The following is a 22,747-nucleotide window of genomic DNA, read 5'->3' on the forward strand; positions in this document are numbered from 1 at the left end:
CTCTCACAACAACAGTCGGACTTTGAAGGTGAGGGGGGCCAGGGCTGGGTGTTGGGGCACAGGAGAGGGTGAGGGTTCTGGTTAGCGCTGATCTTGGGAGCGCTCCAGAAGCAGTGACATCTCTCCCTCAGCTTCTAGGCTGTGGTGGGCAATGATTTTTGAAGGGGCGGCACTCCAAGAATTTGGTAAGTGGTCAAGGGCCACAATCTCCCATGATATTAATGGAGGAGGTGCAAGGTCTGGAATAGGAGTTGGGTGCAGAAGGGAGCTTGGGGTAAGGGACTGGGGTGCAGGATGGGAAGTGGTATCTGGGAGGGAGTTTGGATGAAGGAGGGGGTTGTGACCTGGGGCAGGAGACTAAGATGCAGGAGAGGGTTGTGAACTGTGGAAGGAGTTCAGAAGGGGGTGCAGGGATGTAGGTTGCAACTAGGGGTAAGGGATTGGAGTGCAAGGACTAGGAGGGGGTTGTGACCTGGAGGAGGAATATAGAAAGGGGTGCAGGGTCTGGGAAGCGGTATGGGTGCAGGAGCAGGGGTGCAGAGAGTTAAGCTACGTCTACACTGGCAGCTCCTTGCGCAAGAACTCTTCCAGAAGAGAGCGTCTACACAGGCATGTGCTTTTGCGCACGAGCATCCGTGCCAGTGTAGACGCTCTTTTGCGTGAGAAAGCTCTGATGGCCATTTTAACCGTCGGGCTTTCTTGCGCAAGAAATTCATGTTGCCTGTCTACACTGGCCTCTTCTGGAAGAGCTCTTGCGCAAAAGGGCTTCTTCCTGAGCAGGAGCGTCAGAGTTCTGGCGCAAGAAGCCCTGATTTCATACATTAGAACGCCAGTTTACTTGCACAAGAACACACGGCCAGTGTAGACAGGCAGCAAGTTTTTGCGCAAGAGCAGCTGCTTTTACGCAAGATCGCGCCAGTGTAGACACAGCCCTAGGGTTATGTAGGGAGTGTGGGCTGAGAGGCAGGCTTTGGCTGGGAGTCACTTACCTGGGCAGCTCCTGGCCAGCAGCCCTGCCTAGCAGGTTGCTCAGCCAGGCAGGAGCCATGTGTGGTGCTCTGAATGCTGTGAGGTGGGGGGGGGGGGTGGGAGGGAGGAGTACTTCTTGTGCTGCCTGTCCTGCAATAGGCAGCTCCCATTGACTGGAAAATGACCAATGGGAACTGAAAGATTGTGCTGGGGGCAAAGGCAGCATGCAAAGCCTCTCCCCTCCTCCCCTGGGCTCGCAGCGTTCAGAGAGCTGCTCTGAGCAACATGCAGGGACAGAGCAGGCAGGGAGCTAGGCTGAGGCTCCCACTGTGCCTGCGGGACAGGTCCGGTGGTTTGGTGGGCTGGATTCAACCCTCAAGCCGTATTTTGCCTGCTCCTGGCATAGATGGCCAAGCTCTGTTGTTAATTTCTGCCTCTTCTACCAACTAACAGAGTACGAGAGCTCACTCTGCTATGCAGTATCAAAGCAAAATGAGCACTTACCAGAGCTCCCCTCTCCTACACCCTGTGCGCCAGAGGTGGGGGGCTGGGACTGGACCCTCCCCTGCCACTGGATGACCCTGCCGTTTGCTCCATATCCTCCTCCTGCCCCTTTTGCCAACCACTTTGCCACTAGGGTTGACTCTCTGGCCACGGCCTCCAGTTCCCCTGAAGTATCTGTGGGGCTCTTGGCAGTGGAGGTGAGGTTCCCACCAAGGGTGGTGTGCAGTTCCTTAAACTCTTTGGCGCCACACCAGAGTGAGAGCTAGCCTCCCTTGCCTTCTGGTAGGCCAGCCGCAGCTCCTTGATGTTGGCCTAGCATGGTTGCATTTTCTGTGTGTTGTGGACAAGAACTGACTTTTGTCGCTAAAACCGTGTAGCGTAGACCAGGACTTAGGAGTCCAAGAGCAGGGGCGGAGAACCTAAAACTAGATGCACGGATGCTATACAAAAGGGTTTGCTGAGCATTGGCATTTCTGAGGAGCTGCTTCTAGACAGAATGGAAAGGGACTCAAAGAGCCACCCCCAAATAGATGGTAGAAAGGCTAGAAGTAAAAGAATTGATTGGATGTTAATAAACTGACATTGCCCTGCATGAGAAGCTAAAAATGTAAATGTAGAGCCGGTGGAGTCACTCCAGATTTACACCACTGTAATATGGAGCAGAATCTGGCCCAGTGACTAGAAACTGCATTAAAATCATTTAACAGATGTAGATATTGGGATAGAGAGTACGCTTATTAAGTTTGCAGATGATACCAAACTGGGTGGGGTTGCGACTTCTTTGGAGGATAGGGACATAATTCAAAATGACCTTAGCAGGTTAGAGAAATGGTCAGAGGTAAACAGGATGAGGTTTAATAAAGAGAAATGCAAAGTGCTCCACTTAGGAAGGAACAATCAGTTCCATACATACAAGATGGGAAGCGACTGTCTAGGAAGGAGCATGGCGGAAAGGGATCTAGGGGTCATAGTGGACCACAAGTTGAATATGAGTCAACAGTGTGATGCTGTTGCAAAAAAAGCAAATATGATTCTAGGTTGTATCAACAGGTGTGTTGTAAGCAAAACTCGTGAAGTCATTCTGCCGCTCTACTCTGCACTAGTTAGGCCTCAGCTGGAGTACTGTGTCCAGTTCTGGGCGCCACATTTCAAGAAAGATGTGGAGAAATTGGAAAGGGTACAGAGAAGAGCGACAAGAATGATTAAAGGTTTAGAGAACATGACCTATGAAGCCAGGCTTCATGAACTGGGCTTGTTTAGTTTGGAAAAAAGAAGATTAAGGGGGGACATGATAGCGGTTTTCAAATATCTAAAAGGGTGTCACAAGGAGGAAGGCGAAAATTTGTTCCTCTTGGTTTCTGAGGACAGGACAAGGAGTAATGGGCTTAAAGTGCAGCAGGGGAGGTTTAGATTGGACATTAGAAAAAAATTCCTAACTGTCAGGGTGGTCAAATATTGGAATAAATTGCCAAGGGAGGTGGTGGAATCTCCCTCTCTGGAGATATTTAAGGACAGGTTAGATAGACATCTGTCAGGGATGGTGTAGACAGAGCTTGGTCCTGCCTTGAGGGCGGGGGGCTGGACTCGATGACCTCTCGAGGTCCCTTCCAGTCCTTTTATTCTATGATTCTATGATTCTAACAGACTATTGTATTTGTCCAGATAGAGAGAAATCCCTTTACCAATACAAACTATATTTGGTGTCCTTTCCCTCCTATGTGTCTGTCCAAGATACTGATTGTTAAGCTTTAAATCTGAGCTTGACTGTTCGTCTGCCCTGTAATCTGAGTCTTGGAAGATGTAATTGTCAAGGGAGACATCTGGAGCTCACCCAGGATCTGTGCTGGCCTTGTGCCCATTATTGTTCCTCTTTGAAATGACAGTGCACATTTCTTTAGTATGTCTTCTGCCTATTGTTTGCTTCTCAGAGGTTCCTAGACCTATCACTACCATTCTTACTTAATCTTTTTGGCAAACACTTGCCCAGATAAAATGTATGTGTGGTGGTGACAGCTGTACGAATTTCCTTGATTCCTTGAAGGCATTTTATAGAAGGGGAAAACTATTTGGCTGAATTCGCTGGTCTTTTTGGTTCACATGGACTCCACTTTAATATTCTTAATCGGACTTCTCAAGCCCTTTCTCTACAAATAAACAGATTTAAATGATCTTAAATTCCTTTTAAATTTTTGCTTCATTTGTCTCCTCGGTAACTTAGCCTATTTAGTTGTCCAGGGAGAAATTCAGTGCCATAATACAATTTTTCTGCAATCTGAGATGCATGTGTATCTGAGATCCTAGACTCAACAAATTAAAGGTTGTATTGTAATATTGTATCGTCTGGGAAAACTTGTGACCTCATGGTTAAAGACTGCACCAGAAAGCATACACATGGTAACCGAGGCAGGCTTTGGCATTCAATCTTAACATTGATATTTCTTAACTTTTTGACGGGTTCTGATGATCTGAGGCTTGGCCCCGGAGTATTTCACTTGGTTGTTGTAGAGCTTTTACTTGGGCTTCCCAAGTGTTCTGGGCCTGTGACATTTAGGAATTCTGTGGCAGAGAGATGCAGAGAACTTCTGGTCTGCAGAGAAGGTAAGTAAGCTCCCAAACTCTAGACTAGAGGACGAGGCCTGCCAGAGTTCAGTTTTCCTGAGGTATCTAAGAACCACGGGTCCAGAGTTTTATTCCTATGAAGTTCCCAAATTCTGACCATATTTTTGCACTTAAGGTCCTGCAGAACTTAAGCGTATTTGGGGGCTGACCTCACCAAAGCTCTCACTAATCTCTCCTCAGATGGCAGTCATTCCATACCCCTAATATTTTTATGTTGCCCTTTTCTGAACTTTTTCCAATGCCGATGTATCTTTTTTGAGAGGAGGCGACCACATCGGTACGCGGTATTCAAGACGTGAGTGTTCCATAGATTAAAAGAGAGGCAATAAAATATTCACTGTCTTATTCTCTATCCCCTTCTTAATGATTCCCAGTATCCTGTTTAAAAGTCATCGAAGAGGCCCTGCCTTAAAGAGCTTACAGACTAACTCCAGGTCTACTGGAAACATTTGCAGGTGTAGTAACACCAATTAGGAATTGTGTGTGTGTGTGTGTGTGTGTGTGTGTGTGTGTAATAAGCCTATATTTGCAAAAGTCCTAGTGTGGATAGAGTTCTACTAGTAAAACCACCCTTATACTGTATACATTATACTACCAAAAACACTTTTTTGCCTGTATAAACTGTGCCTACATTAGGGGTGTATGCCGGTTTAGTGTTACTGGAAAAAATCTTTTCTCCTGAAGACAGGGTTGCCAGGTGTCCGGTTTTCACCCAGACTGTCCGTTATTTGGGTCCCCCGTCCGGTTAAAAAACCAGAAAATACTGGACATGTGAACTGTCCAGTATTTCCTGTTTCCCTCGGACAGAAGCCCGGCGGGGACAATTTTCCCCTGCAGTGTCTGGTGGGGGCCGGGGAGTTAGGAGCACAGGGCCATTTAAAGTCGTGGTGCCCCTTTTTTTTTTCTTAACAACTTTGGTTTCCCCCTTTTTTTTCTCAACGGAATTTTTCCTGGTGTTTTGTTTTGTTTTTTTGCGGGGAGGGGGGAGATGTTCGGTATTTTTTGTTAAACCATCTGGCAACCCTACCTGAAGATTTGGCCATCATCTCCAAACCTGCAAAGACTTGCATGTGAGTAACTTTATTTATGTGAGTAGCCCTTTAGACTTCCATGAAATAACACAAATGCTGAACATTAAGACTGAAAGTATTTGCAGGATGAAGGCCTAAATAAGACAGGCAAAGGGAAGACAAGACACACTGAGAGACTATGGGAAATGGTCCAATGTGACATTTTTCAAATTCCAAGTAATCATTTTCTTGTACCAGGCTGGCATGTAGAGGGCAGTTGAACTGATTTTTAAAAAGAGCTTCAGAGAACATCCTGGCAATTACAGGCGGGATGGGGGTGGATCAGGGCGGGAAAGAGCGGAGCAGGAGTGAGGCCTGGGGTAGAGGTGAGGGTTGTCCCAGCCCTCCTCCCTAAGGATGGTAGAAGAGAAATCATGGTTTTTTTGGGGGCTGAGGGGGCGCTGGTCAGTACCCAGCAACTGGTAGAAACTATGGTAAAAACAAAATGATCAGACCAATCAATAATGTGTTTTGTGGGGAAAGAGCCAATGTGGCTTTTCTAAGGGAAATCATGCCTCACTAATCTATTAGGATTCTTTAAGGGTGTTAACAAGCACATGGATACAGGGAGTCAATCAATATTTATACCAGGTCTTTCACCAAACTTAAGAACATAAGTACCCATAGTATAAGTAGCCATTCTCCCCCACGCCAAATGCCATTCCCACCCGCCACGGAACCTTCCCATCCTCCTCATGGAACCTTCCCATCTCCCTTCCCCATGCCCATGGAACCTTCCCCCTCCCGCCCATGGGACCTTCCCATCTCCCCTCCCCATGCCCATGGGACCTTCCCATCTCCCCTCCCCATGCCCATGGAACCTTCCCCCTCCCGCCCATGGGACCTTCCCATCTCCCTTCCCCATGCCCATGGAACCTTCCCCCTCCCGCCCATGGGACCTTCCCATCTCCCCTCCCCATGTCCATGGAACCTTCCCCCTCCCGCCCATGGGACCTTCCCATCTCCCCTCCCCATGCCCATGGAACCTTCCCCCTCCCGCCCATGGGACCTTCCCATCTCCCCTCCCCATGCCCATGGGACCTTCCCATCTCCCCTCCCATGGGACCTTCCCATCTCCCTTCCCCATGCCCATGGAACCTTCCCCCTCCCGCCCATGGGACCTTCCCAGCTCCCCTCCCCATGTCCATGGAACCTTCCCCCTCCCGCCCATGGGACCTTCCCATCTCCCCTCCCCATGCCCATGGAACCTTCCCCCTCCCGCCCATGGGACCTTCCCATCTCCCCTCCCCATATCCATGGAACCTTCCCCCACCCCATGGAACCGTCCCATCTCCCCTCCCCATGCCCATGGAACCTTCCCCCTGCTCCTACCCTGGAGCTGCCCAGCGGCTTCACGTGCCTGTCACTCCATTGGCCCCGCCCACTCCGCGCGGCAGGCCCGCCCCCTTCCCGGGTCTGGGCAGGCCGCTCCCGCCGCCATTTTGGAGCGAGCGAGCCTGAGGCGTCCGAGCCCTCAGCCCGGCGCCCGGTGACAGCGCGACCCGCCGCCGCCCCTCGCGCCTCTGCAGCCGGGGAGCGGCCGCGCCTCGGGCCGCGCGGGGAGGCCCCGAGCAGGTGAGAGCGCGGCCGAGCCCGGGGTCCCTGGGGACGGAGCCGCCGCGCGCCCGGCTCCCTGCCGGCAGCGCCCCCCAGCCCCCCCGGGCCCCCCGGGCCTGCCCCCCCGAACCTCCCGAGCTCCCTGCCGGCAGCGCCCCCCAGCCCCCCCGGGCCCCCCCCGGGCCTGCCCCCCCGAACCCCCCCGAGCTCCCTGCCGGCAGCGCCCCCCCGGGCCCCCCCGGGCCTGCCCCCCCCGAACCCCCCCGAGCTCCCTGCCGGCAGCGCCCCCGAGAGCCCCCCCCGGGCCCCGCCGAACCCCCCCCGAGCTCCCTGCCGGCAGCGCCCCCGAGAGCCCCCCCCACCCCCCCCCGAACCCCCGCGAGCTCCCTGCCGGCAGCGCCCCCCAGCCCCCCCGGGCCCCCCCCGGGCCTGCCCCCCCGAACCCCCCCGAGCTTCCTGCCGGCAGCGCCCCCCCGGGCCCCCCCGGGCCTGCCCCCCCGAACCCCCCCGAGCTCCCTGCCGGCAGCGCCCCCGAGAGCCCCCCCCCGGGCCCCGCCGAACCCCCCCCGAGCTCCCTGCCGGCAGCGCCCCCGAGAGCCCCCCCCCACCCCCCCCGAACCCCCGCGAGCTCCCTGCCGGCAGCGCCCCCCAGCCCCCCCGGGCCCCCCCCGGGCCTGCCCCCCCGAACCCCCCCGAGCTCCCTGCCGGCAGCGCCCCCCCGGGCCCCCCGGGCCCCCCCGGGCCTGCCCCCCCGAACCCCCCCGAGCTCCCTGCCGGCAGCGCCCCCGAGAGCCCCCCCGGGCCCGCCCCCCCGAACCCCCCCGAGCTCCCTGCCGGCAGCGCCCCCGAAAGTCCCCCCCGGGCCCCCCCGGGCCTGCCCCCCCGAACCCCCCCGAGCTCCCTGCCGGCAGCGCCCCCGAGAGTCCCCCCCGGGCCCCTCCGGGCCTGCCCCCCCGAACCCCCCCGAGCTCCCTGCCGGCAGCGCCCCCGAGAGCCCCCCCAAACCCCCCGGGCCTGATCCCCTCCCGAGAGCCCCCCGGTCCCGCCCCCATCGGGCCCCCCCGAGCTCCCTGCCGGCAGCGCCCCCGAGAGCCCCCCCAGCCCCCCGGGCCTGCCCCCCCGAACCCCCGAGAGCCCCCCCTGAGCTCCCTGCCAGCAGCGCCCCCGAGAGCCCCCCCAGCCCCCAGCCCCCCCGGGCCTGCCCCCCCGAACCCCCGAGAGCCCCCCCGGGTCCCCCCCCCGAGCTCCCTGCCGGCAGCGCCCCCGAGAGCCCCCCCCCGGGCTGGCCCCTCGAGCTTGACCCCCCCCGAGCCCGCCCCGAGCTCCCTGCCGGCAGCGCCCCCGAGAGTCCCCCCCGGGCCCCTCCGGGCCTGCCCCCCCGAACCCCCCCGAGCTCCCTGCCGGCAGCGCCCCCGAGAGCCCCCCCAAACCTCCCGGGCCTGATCCCCTCCCGAGAGCCCCCCGGTCCCGCCCCCATCGGGCCCCCCCGAGCTCCCTGCCGGCAGCGCCCCCGAGAGCCCCCCCAGCCCCCCGGGCCTGCCCCCCCGAACCCCCGAGAGCCCCCCCTGAGCTCCCTGCCAGCAGCGCCCCCGAGAGCCCCCCCAGCCCCCAGCCCCCCCGGGCCTGCCCCCCCGAACCCCCGAGAGCCCCCCCGGGTCCCCCCCCCGAGCTCCCTGCCGGCAGCGCCCCCGAGAGCCCCCCCCCGGGCTGGCCCCTCGAGCTTGACCCCCCCGAGCCCGCCCCGAGCTCCCTGCTGGCAGCACCCCCGAGAGCCTGCCTCCCCGAGTACCCCCCGGGCCTGCCCCCCCTGAGCTCCCTGCCCCGCCCAGCCCCCTGCCCCCCGACCCCCTCCGGGCCTGCCCCCCCGAACCTCCCGAGCTCCCTGCCAGCAGCGCCCCCGAGTCCCCCAGGAGCCTGCCCCCCGAGCCCCCCGAACTCCCTGAGCCCCCAGTGCCCCCCCGCGCTCCGAGCCCTCAGCGCCCCCGAGGCCTGCCCCCAAGCTGCGTGATCCACTGAGGGCCCCCTGAGCTGTCTGACCTCCCAACACTTCCCCAGCTGTCTGATCCCCCCCTCCAGTGCCCCCCTGAGCTGCCTGACCCCCCAGCACCCCGAGCTGTCTGCCCCCCTGTGCTCCTCCCCAGCGCCCCTGAGCTGTCTGACACTCCCAGCACCCCCCCAGTGCTCCCTGGAGCTGTCTGATGCCCCCCCCAGTGCCTCCCTGGAGCTGGCAGTGCCCCCCCATACCTCTCAGAGCTGTCTGACACCCCCTCCCAGTGCACCTGGAGCTTTTTGTGCCCCCTTAACTCCCAAAGCTGTTTGACCCTTCTCCCATTACCTGCCCCGGAGCTGTCTGAGCTCCCGGTGATGCCTCTAGCCCCCAGTGTGCCTGCCCTGTGAGCTCCCTTACCAGGTGTCTTCCTCCTTTGGGTGTGCCTATCACCATGGGCCTCCCCTGAGGTGACTAAGCCCTCCTCCCAGTTGAGGTGTCTACATCCCTGGATGGACCTGCTCCAAAGTGTGTGTTGTCCTCCCTCCCCTGGGAATCTGAGCCATCATGAGCTCTCCCCCATAGTGTCTGCCCTCTAGCCTCATGAAGCACGTGAGGCCCCCTTTATCCAATGTGCCTGCCCTCTTGAGCTCCCTCTCTCTGGATATATCTGAGCCCCCCATAGAGATGCCTGTGGATCTAGATGTGCTTCACTCTCCCAACATCCATGAGCCCTCTCCATGGAAACATCAGTCCCCCCCACCTCCTGCTTGCCTTCCTGTGGTACCCTGAGCTTGCCTGCCTCACCATGTACTCATCAGTGTGTCTGCTTCCTGAGTCTCCCCATGTACTCCCCAAGTTGGCTCCTTGTGAGACCTGTGATCCCCTCCACTGACTGTGTGTGCCTCCCTAGCCTGCGCAGCACACCCTGATCCCTCCCTAGATGTGTCAGTCTCCTGAGCCCCCCCAGATGTGTCTGCTCCCTCATGACCCTTCCTACCCCCTGTATCTGCCCACTGCCTCCTCCCGTGAATCCTTCTCACCTCCAGTGTCCACCTCGCCATTTGTAACACTACTGACCCTCCTTGTGTGTCAGTCTCCCGTCCTGACATCCTGAGTCCCAGGTCTATCCCAGAAGTGTCAGCTTGCTAGGTCCCCAGAATCTTACAGTATTTTTCTCCCATCCCTTGCTGAATAGCTAAAAGGCACCTACCTTCCTTGAAGGGGTTCCAAGCTGTGGATGCTGGGGAAGCCCAGTGTTTTGAAAGGCATCGCTCTTTGCCTTCCCTTTCTCCAGTCCTGCAGATCCTGATCCCCAGCCTCAACAATATGCTGCCTCCTGCGCTTTTTTTCTGCTGTGCCACCCTACTTTCCCCTTAAGCTTTTTAGCAGCATAAGCAACCCCTTTGAGCATTGACAGGTTTTGCTTATATCAGGATCACAGCTTAGATTTAATCTTTCAGAAGAACTTATCAAGGCAAGGTATCCTTGCCCCTCCATATTGGGGTGGTGGGTGAATAATAAAAGATGTATTGCTTTATTACAGCCTGTAGATTTGTCCCATTGAACAGCAATTTTTAATTATTGAGAGAAACTTAAAAACAACAAATAATCTGGTAACACTTTAAAGACTAACAAAACATGAAGATGGTATCATGAACTTTCGTGGGCACAGCTGACTTAGAATCATAGAATACTAGGACTGGAAGGTACCTCGAGAGGTCATTGAGTCCAGTCCCCTGCCCTCATGGCAGGACCAAATACTGTCTAGACCATCCCTGATAGACATTTATCTAACCAATTCTTAAATATCTCCAGAGATGGGGGGGATTCCACAACCTTCCTGGGCAATTTATTCCAGTGTTTGACCACCCTGACAGTTAGGAACTTTTTCCTAATGTCCGACCTAAACCTCCCTTGCTGCAGTTTAAGCCCATTGCTTCTTGTTCTATCCTCAGAGGCCAAGATGAACAAGTTTTCTCCCTCCTCCTTATGACACCCTTTTAGATATCTGAAAACTGCGCTCATGTCCCCCCTAAATCTTCTCTTTTCTAAACTAAACAAACCCAGTTCCCTCAGCCTTTCCTCATAGGTCATTTTCTCTAGACCTTTAATCATTCTCGTTGCCCTTCTCTGGACCTTCTCCAATTTTTCCACATCTTTCTTGAAATGCGGTGCCCAGAACTGAACACAATACTCCAATTGAGGCCTAACCAGCGCAGAGTAGAGTGGAAGAATGACTTCTCGTGCCTTGCTCACAACACACCTGTTAATACATCCTAGAATCATGTTTGCTTTCTTTGCAACAGCATCACACTGCTGACTCATATTTAACTTGTGGTCCACTATAACCCCTAGATCTCTTTCTGTTGTAGTCCTTCCCAGACCGTCGCTTCCCATTCTGTATGTGTGAAACTGATTGTTCCTTCCTAAGTGGAGCACTTGCATTTGTCTTTATTAAACTTCATCCTATTTATCTCAGACCATTTCTCCAGTTTGTCCAGGTCATTTTGAATTATGACTCTATCCTCCAGATTAGTCGCAATCCCTCCCAGCTTGGTATCATCTGCAAACTTAATACGCGTACTTTCTATACCAATATCTAAATCGTTGATGAAGATATTGAACAGAGCTGGTCCAAAAACAGACCTCTGCGGAACCCCACTTGTTATGCCTTTCCAGCAGGCATGAACCATTAATAACTACTCTCTGAGTACGGTTATCCAGCCAGTTATGCACTGAAGAAATGGGCTGTGCCCACGAAAACTCATGATACTATCTTCATGTTTTGTTAGTCTTTAAAGTGCTGCAAGGCTATTTGTTGTTTCAGTTTATCCTGTACAGACTAACTTGGCTACCCCCTGAAGCTTGTAATTATTGAGAGAAACTCACTGTTAGTCCCCAAATCACAATTTAACTATATGCTACTAAATAATTTGTTGTTGTTTTATTTTTAAAATAGCCTGGTGCAGAAATTCAAAGTAGTTTTATTGATGTAATTCCTTGATTTTTTTTGTCTTATTTGATAGAAGTTTAACATCTGTTTAATATAGAATTTGGATGAATAATTCTGTGTTTCAGGGTATACAGAGTTTGTTTAAATTTCCCTTTCTTCTTGTATATGAGACATTCAAGCTTGTTTTTCAGGGCTTCTGTAAAAGGTGGTGAGGATAGTGAGAGAGAATATTACAGTCCGGCCTTTTCTGAGTCACTGATAACAGTTTTATAAACTCTGAAACTGGCAGAGGAGATCATGTTGGCAAGGTCGTGTGGAGTCCATGGTCAGTTTGATTAGAAGGAATGATTGATTTTGTCTTTATATGACACAGACATGAAATTGTTAGAGAAGCCTTTGGGCTTTGGTAAGTATTGTACATGCAAATAATAGTAATGGACTGCTTCTGTGATGAGCTAGAAATTGTGGTGGGAATTGTAATGTGGCTTCATCCTGGGTACTTTCTTACACAGAGATGTGTATTTATTGACAAATCTAGTGAAAGCTTCTTTCATAATTTGAAGGCCTTGTACTAGCTAGAGAAAATAAGGAAGTGAAAAAGGAGAAATTAAAAGTTTAAAAAGCTTTGATGTTTTTCATAATCTTAAATGTTGTATTCAATTTTTAACCTAGTAAAAGTTGAAACTGAAGCTTATTTCCTTAAAAAAACTTTTTCCTTCTCAAGAAGAAGGGAGAAGATTTGTTTTGCATATTTCCATAAGAAATTATGCCTGTGCTTAAAATGAAGCATGTGAGTAACTGTTTTCAGACTTGGGATCTTATTAGGTCAGAGTGTCTCAGTTACAGGAAAAAATAGACAAAAATCCTTGATTTTTGCCAATTTTTTGCTGTGATTAGTGTAATTTAATCCCTCCCCCCAAACTATCTTGGCAGTGGCAGTTGGTGGTAGAGTTATAGTAATTTGCACAGCACCTGACTGTGATGCCATGGCAAACAGACTTAAGCTTTTGAATGTAGAAAAGAAGCAAATATCTTGTTGAAAGATCCCTAATAATAAACACTGATGCATCACCAGAATGGAAGAACATTGGCTATGAGCAGAATTTGTTCTGATGCTCTGGATTTTCCTTGCGATTGCTGTACTTTGTATTGTTGTAAAATATAATGATTCATATTCAGAAGTTAGATAGTTGATGGGGCTTCTGTTTGGGAACCCAAAACAGTATCTTGGTCTGAATCACTGGAAATCTGATTTAAGAAATCAGAAGAAAATTAAATAAATCTTTATTCTCGTAGTGTTCTGCCTTTTCAGCGTAGAGGCTGAGGGTTTTACTTCAGGAAAGGTTAAGAACTGCCACCATTACTTGTTTAGGGGCATAGTCTCTGCTCTTGTGGTCCCTGTGTGAGCAGGGTGCTGAAAGCTCTGTCACGTTCCCCCAGCTGAGGATTCTTCTGGGAGAAAGAAATCCAAAGGGAACAATACAGAGCTGACAGAGATCCCCTTTCCCTGCACCTGAGGATGCATGCGATGCATTTTTAAGGGACTAGCTGGCATGAGTTGCACTCTGACTTTCCCCAGCTCTTGTAAGCTGTTCTCACCTAGGCTAAGAGAGGGAATCATGGTTTTGTATCTGTTCTCTTGTCTGTATGTGGGAAGGGACAGGGAGCCATCCTTTCTACTTACCCATTGCTCTGTGTTCAGGCAAAGCTAGTCGAGTACTGCTTTGCTCTTCCCAGGGTGCTTACAGTCTGGCAGGTAAGCAGGCAACAAACTCAACCAGAACTTCTCACCTTTTTCTGTGATGCAGATCTGCCAAGTAGTTTCACTAAGGAATAGAGAGCATCTGTTTAGAGCTCTTCCGGCTCTCACTACTGTGGCTTCTGGGGAAGCTAAATTTTTTACTTTCTATCCATTGTGACTGGGCGGATTCAAACACTTATTCCAAAATTACAGGTGATGGCACAGGGAAAAGCTATAAAATTCATAATCAGCCATATGTTTTATTAACATGGTTGAAGCCTCATGAATCATGGATAGAATACTACTCTATTTATCAGTGTGAGAAGCTTAAAAACAAAAAGTAGGTGCAGTAGAATGCTTGAAAATCGAAGGGGATCTTGATATTCTTGGCACTTCTGAAGCATGGCAGGTTACCAACATCCTGGAGGTACTTGTGTGTAAGAAGGACAGATTGGGTCAAAGAGCTGAAGAGTAGCAGTAAAACTAAAACTTCCATAGAATTTTTAGAGAGAAAATTTCTGAGTGAAGTGGACCTGAATGGGCACAAACCCCAAGTCATAAGAATACAAATATACTAGTAGAGTTTCTCTACCAGCCTCTGAATCAGGAAGATGAAGATTGTATAATGCTGAGAGAGCTAATAAAACTGAATTAATGAGTGACTTCAGCTATCTGCATAGCTGGTCAAATGTTGAGACCCATTTAAAAAATCAGTTTCTCCATATCTTACTCTTGAGAGGGGTTTCCTACTTACTCTGTGCGGAGGGCAGAGCTCTGTAGTTTATTATGGGGTCTGAGCCTAGGTTACAAATGTAAGACAACATGCTACCTTCTCTCCCTGGTGATTCTTTCTTTGGTATCAATAGGTTTCTACAAAAATCAAGGACAGAATATGGCCATACATAACTAAACATCTAGTTACTATGATTACTATTTAAATATCTTGTTTTTTTTCAATATCATTTAACAGGAAAATATATTGTTTTTTATGACCAGTATTTCTAAGCCTCTTCTTTCTCTTTATTCCTTATTGCCCCTTCCCTGTCTTTTTGTTTCCTTCCTTTCTTCCCCTGCAGTCCCCCTGCCAGGGACTTCTCTCACTTCTGTTCCATTTGATCTGCTAAAATAATCAGCAGTCTAATAGTTAACGTTGACATTAACATGTTGTCATAAGGCTTTAGAATTATCCCCTTAGTAAGAAATTGAGTTTGAAGCACATAGCAATTGTTTCAGACATTGTCTGTTTCAGACTTTGGAAAATATCACTGTATTGGTTACATTTGCTCCTCAGTTGGAAGATTATCTTTCAAAACGAGGGATAGATCACTCCATACTGACCTCTCGCCCTGAGAAAACAGAACCAGACATTGTGCAGAATTGGAGTGTCATGGAGACCACATAAATGCATTTAATGGAGCTTGACACCATAACCCTAAATGATTGCTCTTTTGAGTAGTTTTGCAAACAAGAGAAGCTACTCTAATTTTAGTCTGAAGTAATGCACAAGTTGATGCAAGAAGTAATTCTAGTAGAGTCATTACATAGTCATCAGTGGAGTATTACTAAGCTCAGCATCTTTATGGGAGGGATCAGACCCAAAATAAATGCTGTGGGGAGTTGAGAAAAATGAAGAAGTTAGTACAAAAGAACCTAAAGTGAAAAATAAGGAAATAAAAATCTTTAGCCAGAGCATGGAGCTGCTAAGCAGCTGGTGAGTTGTGACAACTAACTGCTATTATCTCACGGCTTCCTTGTGGTCTCCTATCGTTGTTGCACCTGTTGTCTTTCGTCTTAGATTATAAACTTTTTGGGGGCAGGGACTATCTGCATGCTGTGTTAGTACAGAGCCTCGTGCAATGGGGCCCTTATCCATGATTCGGGTCTCCAGGCTCAATCACAATACAAATTGTCAGTGATAATCGTAGTCAGTCATTAATTTATACTCCTATGCGAAAAGGAAACAGGAAAAGAACGGGATGGTTAAGTGGCAAAGTTCAATACGTTATTTCAGACATACAAATAAGGGCTTGGAAAAATCTACTGAGCTCTGCCAGTAAGAAGCTTTTTCAAGCATGTGCCATTAGATTCTGTAGACCTGTGATGTCCAACATGCTCACCACTAGCCACATGTGGCTATTTGGCCAGTTGAGTGTGGCTAGTTGGCTCACAAAATTATTTACATTTTCAGAATAACGTTGCTAGTTGGCTATAGCAGTAGCCACTATAATGGCTACTGCTTCAGAACTGGTTGGACACCCTGCTGTAGACATTAAGCTTTTATTTTAGAAGAAAACAAAACTGAGTTTCTATCCTTGATGGTTGCAAAACAAAACAAAAAACCACCCCCACCCCTCCCTCTTTCAAACATGAACCAAAAGTAACCTGTGCAGTACCATCTTGAGTTTGTAGACAGATTGCTCCATACCTCTGCTCCTTCCTTTTGTGTGTTAAAGCAGAATAAAACCACGCATCAGTTTTGTCAGTTTTCATTGCTGCTGTTCAGAACTCTAGGGACAGCAGAGAAATCGACATGTATTAGGTCAAATTGATTCCAGTTCTGTTTAGCAAAGCTAGGAGCAGCAGCAGCAAAAGAGGCAGATGCTCAAGCTGTTTTCTGAAAGGAGGATTAAACCATGGATATTGGGGCTGGGGTTCAGTATTGGAAATCCTCCTACTCTTCCTGACAGTGCCTCAGGAGACAGAGAGAGGGAACAGCAGTGAAATTCAGTGTGTTCCGGCTCTGCCGCCTTTGACTCCTCTGCCTTTGGAAAAAATACATCTGAGGTAACTAGATCCTCACTGTGTTCTAATGAAAACAAATTCAGATAAATATTTTCGCTTCTCTTTCATGTCTTTATGATTTGTACTTGCTCCTTTTACTTCCTGGGAGTCCAGCGGACCCCCGCCAATTCTTTCACGGGTTTCTTGGTTCTTACATGAATGACTTCTTATTTATTTCTTGTAGCTGTTGCGCTTCCATTTCTCTAGTAGCTCTTCAAAATATCCCCAGTCATTTTACCTACTATTATTGCTCCTTTCAGCCAGTCTGCCACTTTCTAGAAAGATACCTGTTAGCAGGCTTAAACTTTAGTCAGCACCTACTAGCCTGGAGCTAAGCCTACTAACTGTTCAAAGTCCAAAAGACTGCTTCCCAAAGTCCTGCAATTTCAAACTGTTATTTGCCATTTACTGGGACCTTTATTATTTTCAATCACCTTTCTGTTTAATAACTTTTAAAGTAAATTTTGCATCTTGACTTGGTTTTATTATATCTATTTTCCCTTCTTCTCATTTTGTCTGTTTTCCTATAATAGATCAAGTTCAATCTTTTCCTGAATTGCTGTATGTATTCCGCTCTTCCTTTGCTTTTCCTCCACCCTTTTACATAACTTTCATTAAATTATGCCCTCCACCATTTCTCCATGTTATCACTATATTTTTTTTGTCTCCTTTTTATTACACTTCGCCCCTTAAATCAGTTTCTTTCCCAGTGTCTTACTTTAAAAAATATAAGATACCCCTATCTGTCTCCCTTTCAGCTCCATCTGGGCACACAGGGCATAGAAATTTCACTAACCACAAATAACCAGAGAACTAAACTTACTATCCAAAGATTCCGATGGAAGATGGGAATCCCATTCTCCAGGAGTGATAAGACAATTTGAATCCTACTTGCTAGAAAAAGTAACGGTCTGGGGAGTCCTGCTCGAATGATGTCCCTGACTTCTGCTCAGGGGCGCCATCTTTCACTTGAGTTTCTTGCTTGGTGGTGGATAAATTTGAGTGACTGCGAGAGATTGGCCAACTGATGATAATCATGTTGAGTTTCACTCAAGAACATCCTGTATGTATGCAGGGCATCCCATTATAAGTCTCCCTGGTATACATCCATTCCGCACAAAAGTTTTGACACTTGTAGGAACTGATGCATTATAAGTCCTCCCATACCATGCTCTTAAGTCGTGCAATCCCCTCCCCCCCCCATCCTTCCCAACCCTCAGTTTGCGCCAGTGGAAGTCAGCTGTGGGAAAACAATTCCCTGCTTTAAGTTGTTTTGCTATAAGTCCAAGGTTTTGGAACATTTCTTGGACTTTTAGTGAGGACGGCCTGTAACTCTAAAATCTTTCAGTACTATTAAGTTATGCATTACTTACATGCAAGAAAGCTTACAATGTATGTGTGTACAGCATGTTTAGATCTCTGATCCTGACTGAAACCTCTAGGTATTGTTAAAACAAAAATAAAAAAGTAATCTGTGTAACCTTAGTGTATTATTTTCCCCCTTATCCATCCTCCCTCTTGCTCTCATGCTGTTTGTCACAGTCATTTATTGCACCTTATTTCAAATTAGATTGTAAGCTCATTAGGTCAGGGTCCATATGTCTTTCTGAAAGTTTGTGCAGCGCCTAGCACAGTGAGGCCCTGAGACTTATCCTGATGTGGGCCTGTGGGCATTACTATAATACAAATGCCTAATAATAACAGAAGCTCCAACTTTACTCTACCTGTAGAGGATGTACATCCGTGAATTTTGTAGGATCAGAAGTACAGTTTGAACCTCTCTAGTAAGGCATCCTTGGGATCTGACTGGTGCTGAACCAGAGAATTTGCTGAAACACGGAAGGTCAGTATTGTCTAATAATTGGGGTCTTATAGAAGATACCTAGGGGTACGTTAGAGTCAAATAACAGCACAGAACACTGAGAGCTAGGGCGGGTGGCTGTAGACCAGGGGTGGGTGATAATTTTTAAAAGGGGTCACTTCACAAATTGCTGAAATGATCCCGGGCTGCCCAGGAAGGGGCAGGGCCTTGAGTAGAAGGGGCGGGGCCAGGAGACTTTTCTCCTCCTCTTCCCACAGACCCTGATTGGCCTGGGGGAAGGGGAGTGTGTGAAGTCCCTCTACCCTCCAGAGAATTGCCAGCTGTTTTAAAACAGCCAGCAGTTCCCTCTAGGCCTTGCAGAGGGAGGAGACCTCATGCACTCCCCTCCCCCCCACAAGCCAATCAGGGCCTGGAGGCGGGGTGAGTGCGCAAAGTCTCTTGCCTCTTGTACATTTCAAAGGAGGAATGCGGAAGTGCCTGTCGACTAGTCGATGGAAATTCCGTCAACTAGTCAATTAACTGCATTTTAACATCCTTATTCTGTACCAGAGGATTGGTTGATAGCAGCTCCTTCAAAAAGACATTTTCAATGGCTGTTCGCCAGGATGGGTAGGGATGGTGCCCCTGGCCTCTGTTTGTCTGGAAATGGATGACAGGGGAGGGATCACGTGAGGATTCCCTGTTGTGTTCCCTCCCTCTGGGGCATCTGGTACTGATCACTGTGGGCAGACAGGATACTGGGCTAGATGGACCATTGGTCTGACCCAGTCTGGCCATTCTTATGTGTGATCCTGGTAGTTAAAATCCAGTGAGCCTTGCTATAGGGGAGGGTGAGATAAATTTGTAGAAACAGTGATTAAGAATAGTTAGAAAGAGGGCTTGATGTTTTTTTCCTGGCATCTGCATGTTCAGAGATGAAATCTCCTAAGCCTGTTGAGGAAATTTGTGATATCATGTCCTCAAAATGTGAATATTTGATTTCCATTAGAACGTGTGCATTCTGCCCCTGTATCTCCTTAAAAGATCAATTGTTCCGTCCCAATGTGCTAATCAGTTAGGTCACATTTCATTTTAATCGGTTATGGTCCCTGCTAGGGATGTGATAGTTTACATGTATAAACAGTTAACTAATGAGCCTGGGCTCATCAATTAACCTTCACAGATACATGCAACCCCCTCCCCCACTGCTGCCTGTGTATCAGAGGCAGCTGCGTGAGGAGGGGGCAGGTGGGAACTGGTGCGCACGGGGACCCAACTTTTAAGGTGTTTCTCTGCACAAACTTGCTTCTGCAGAATTGCCTGCCCCCCCTTCTACCGAGTTGTTGCCTCTGTATCAGAGGCAACAATGTAGGGGGCAGGCACTGCCGCCTGCTCTCCTCGAGTGTAAATGTCTAAACGCTGAATTCTTCAGTCATTCTACATTTACCTGAGTACACGCATGTTAACATCCCTAGTCCCTGCAAAAAATAAATCCATCTCCTAACCAATCAGAGCCCATAGGTTTTTGGGTTTTGCTGCTGTTGCTGTCCTCCCGTGCTGGCTGTTTTGTTGGCCCATGGGTACAGTGACTGTACGTTCCTTTTTTTCCGGGGCAGTCTCAGATTTAAGGATTCTATCCTGGTGTCCTGATAAAGGTGGCAAATGTCCCGGAAAACCCATTGGGATCCAACTACAAACGACACCGCCATTTCCCCCTCTCTCTGGGACACCCTCGCAGACACCCAGCGCTAGCCAGTGCAGCAGCAATGCCCTGCCTCCACCCAGCATGTAAGTGGCTCCCTTGCTGCTTTGCGTGGGCATCCAGGGCCGCTGCAGGTTGCGCACAGTGTCCGGAGAGCCAAGCTCCCTTGTAGCACGTGCCGCCATCTGGCATGTCCCTCTTCCCCCTTCCCCCGCCGTGTGGCCCTTCCCTCCTCACGCTGCGGGACTGCCTCCACCGTGCGCAGCCTCCAGCCCAGCCTCCTGGTCGGAGCCGGTGAGCTGCTCCTGGGAGCTGCCGCTGGAATCCCAGCAGAGACTGCACAGAGTCTGGCTGGAGCGCTGCAGAGTGGGGAGCGTTTGGGCTCTGCCGGTGTGCTCTGTGCACAGCCCTTTCTCCCCCTGCCCCTTCCCACTCTGCTGGGGGAGCGGCTGTGCACAGACCTGCTCGCTCTGCTGCGCTCCGCAAGCTGGCTCTGGGAGGGTGGGGGCTCCCCGGCTCCTCCCGTGCTCCTGCTAATGGGAGCCAAAGCTGGTGCGGGGACTGCAGTAAAATTAGCACCACGGGTGGCCCAGCTCCAGGCCCGGCAAGTGGTCCTGCCCCAAAGCAGCTGAGGCCAGGGCTGCAGGGACTTCTGGGGCCCAACCACAGACTCCAGCCCCACAAACTGGAAAGCAGAGCGTGGGGGAGGGGCAGGGGGAAAACTAGGGGAAAGGGGGGTGGGAGAAGAAGGGGCTTGTGCTGAGGGGAGGGGGGCAGGGCAGGAAAAGGAAGGGGAAGGCACCAAGGGACAGGGTGGAGGAGAGACACATGCCAGGGGGCCAAGTAGAGACAATGAGGAGGAGGGAGTGGGGGTGGGAGAGTGGAGGGGCCAGGGTGATGCTGTGAGAGGAGAGGGGAGGGGTATTGGGGGATGAGGGGGGAGCCGGAGGTGCTAGGAGAAAGGTTGAAAAGAAGGGCAGGCGTAAGAAAGGCAGGGATGGCCATGTGTGAAGGCATAGAGGGGCCTGAGGGGAACTGGGGCAGAGGGTAGTGAGCGGGTGGGCATCAGAGAAAAAGAGGGCAAGGGGGGCAGGGGTGGTGAGGGAAGGGGGAGGCACCAGGAAGATGCAGATGCCAAGGGATTCTGGGGGTGAAGCTGAAGGGCAGACACCTGCAGGGGAGGGACCAGAAACAGAAGAGAGAGGCAGGGCAGGTGTGTACTGGGAGGTGTTAGGAGAGGGGAAGCTCACATGATCAGAGTGGGGCTACTGGAGGAGTGGGCACGGCGGGGAGAGAAGGGCTGGTGCAGGGGGGCAGGTCCCATGAGGGCTGAGGGCAGTGAGAAGGGCAGGAGTCAGGACAGCAGAGGAGGGGGAGGGGTGGGGGCGCAGGCGCAGCAGGCACCAGGGGAGCTGATGGAGCAAGGGGGAGGAGACAGAGCAGCAGAAGGAAAAGTTAGAGGTTTATAAGATATTTATTAATAACTTGGGTGCCACAGTGGCACATCCAACAAGCAACGTGAACTCAGTACTGGTGTACAACAAAAAATTCATTCCGCTCATGGGAGGAAACTCCTTAGAGGGAACACTTCCCCAGCCTCTCTGCCCCCAAGTTAATGTGCCACAAATTGGGTTAATGCAATTGCAGGATAGTTGTATGAGGGGGGTTTGGTGGGGGCAAACTCTCCCTATTGGTAGGAGGATGGTGGGAAAAGTTCTTAGAGGGGATCACATGACACCTTTTACTTTTGGTCATGTATCCATCTTGACCGAGAGTGTTACCTCCAGGAGCATGGCTAGTGGGGTCGGGGTGTGGCTAGTGGGGTTGGGGGTGTGGCTAATGTGTCCCTAATTTTGGTTCAGAAAATATGGTCACCATACCCATGGGATTCCAGCTTCTGCTTCTCACTAGGATGTGAATAGTTAACCTATAAGGGCTGCTTCAGCCCCACGGGAACCGCTATGGGCAGGGGTGCTCCAGTCTGGCTGGGGTGCTGTGGAGGGCCCAGCTTGGCCTGGGTGTGTCACCAGCAGGGATGCTCCAGCCACCTGGAGCAGCTGCAGTCTGTGGTGGTGGTGGGGGGTAGGGGATGGGGAGGGACACTTCAGCCCAGTTGGCCTAGAGTGGCCCCTTCCACCCCCCTTTATTTGGTTAACTGGTTAAACATTATGTTTAACCGGTTAACCAATTATACAGGATTTTACATCCCTACTTCTCACATTTCTTAAAGTGTCAGCATCTCATAGGCCGCTTGTACTCACGCCTGTTAAAACAGCAATACCTTTTCTCATGCCTCCATAGGAGGAGACCACATCTCTTTGATTCCACTTGCCTGGACAAAGCTTCTATTCACTTTTGAGTAAGTTGTTTTTTCAAGCAGTTCATATAAAACTTGTGAGGGAACATAACGTAGGGGTGAATGAGTACACCATCTGTGCAGGAAGATTATCTCAAATGTATTTGAATCCTTTGAATGTGTCAGTAAAATAGTGGATAAAAGGGAAGCAATTGACATGTATTTGGACCTTCAATGAATGTATGACAGAGGGTGCCACAAGAATTTAAGGTAACTTAGTTGTCATGGGGTGAGAATTTAATACTGCTAGACAGAAAACAGCTTTCAGCATATCAAAAGGTGGGAAACACTCATCTGTGGCATTTCATATATTCATTTATGTTCAGAAAAAGGGAGTTCATGATTTGGTTGTTTTTGCAAATGGCAAGAATTATTTACATCACTAAGATGATGGAGAGGCACTCATAGGGACCTATTTAAACTGGTGAATAGGCAGCATCATGGCACAATAAATTCAGCATGGATAAATACAAAGTAACTATATAGGAAGGAAAAAATACTAGTCATGTGTTGTGTTTGAAATTAACTAAACCAGTTGAAGTGGGAAAAAAATAGGCAGCTTTATGAAAATAACATTCTTAATGTGTGGAAGCAAAACAAAATGTTGAGATGTTTAAAGAGAGACTGGGATGGAAAATAAGTCTTAAAATAGTAAAGTGCCATTATATAAATTAGTGGTATGCTCTCACGTTCAATACAGTGTT

General features: G+C 50.2%; 1 protein-coding gene across 3 annotated transcripts in view; it reads left to right on the forward strand.

Moving 5' to 3' along the window:
* Window positions 1-6,580: 6,580 nt before the first annotated feature.
* Window positions 6,581-22,747, forward strand: part of PPP6R2 (protein phosphatase 6 regulatory subunit 2) — a 142,687-nt gene continuing 126,520 nt past the window's right edge. For all 3 annotated transcript variants that reach the window (XM_075924308.1, XM_075924312.1, XM_075924320.1), the window contains exon 1: window positions 6,581-6,737. The gene's annotated coding sequence lies outside the window, so the exon portion shown is untranslated. The remainder of the gene's footprint in view (window positions 6,738-22,747) is intronic.

This window comes from Pelodiscus sinensis, chromosome 1 (assembly GCF_049634645.1).
Source record: "Pelodiscus sinensis isolate JC-2024 chromosome 1, ASM4963464v1, whole genome shotgun sequence".
Classification (NCBI taxonomy): Eukaryota; Metazoa; Chordata; order Testudines; family Trionychidae; genus Pelodiscus; species Pelodiscus sinensis.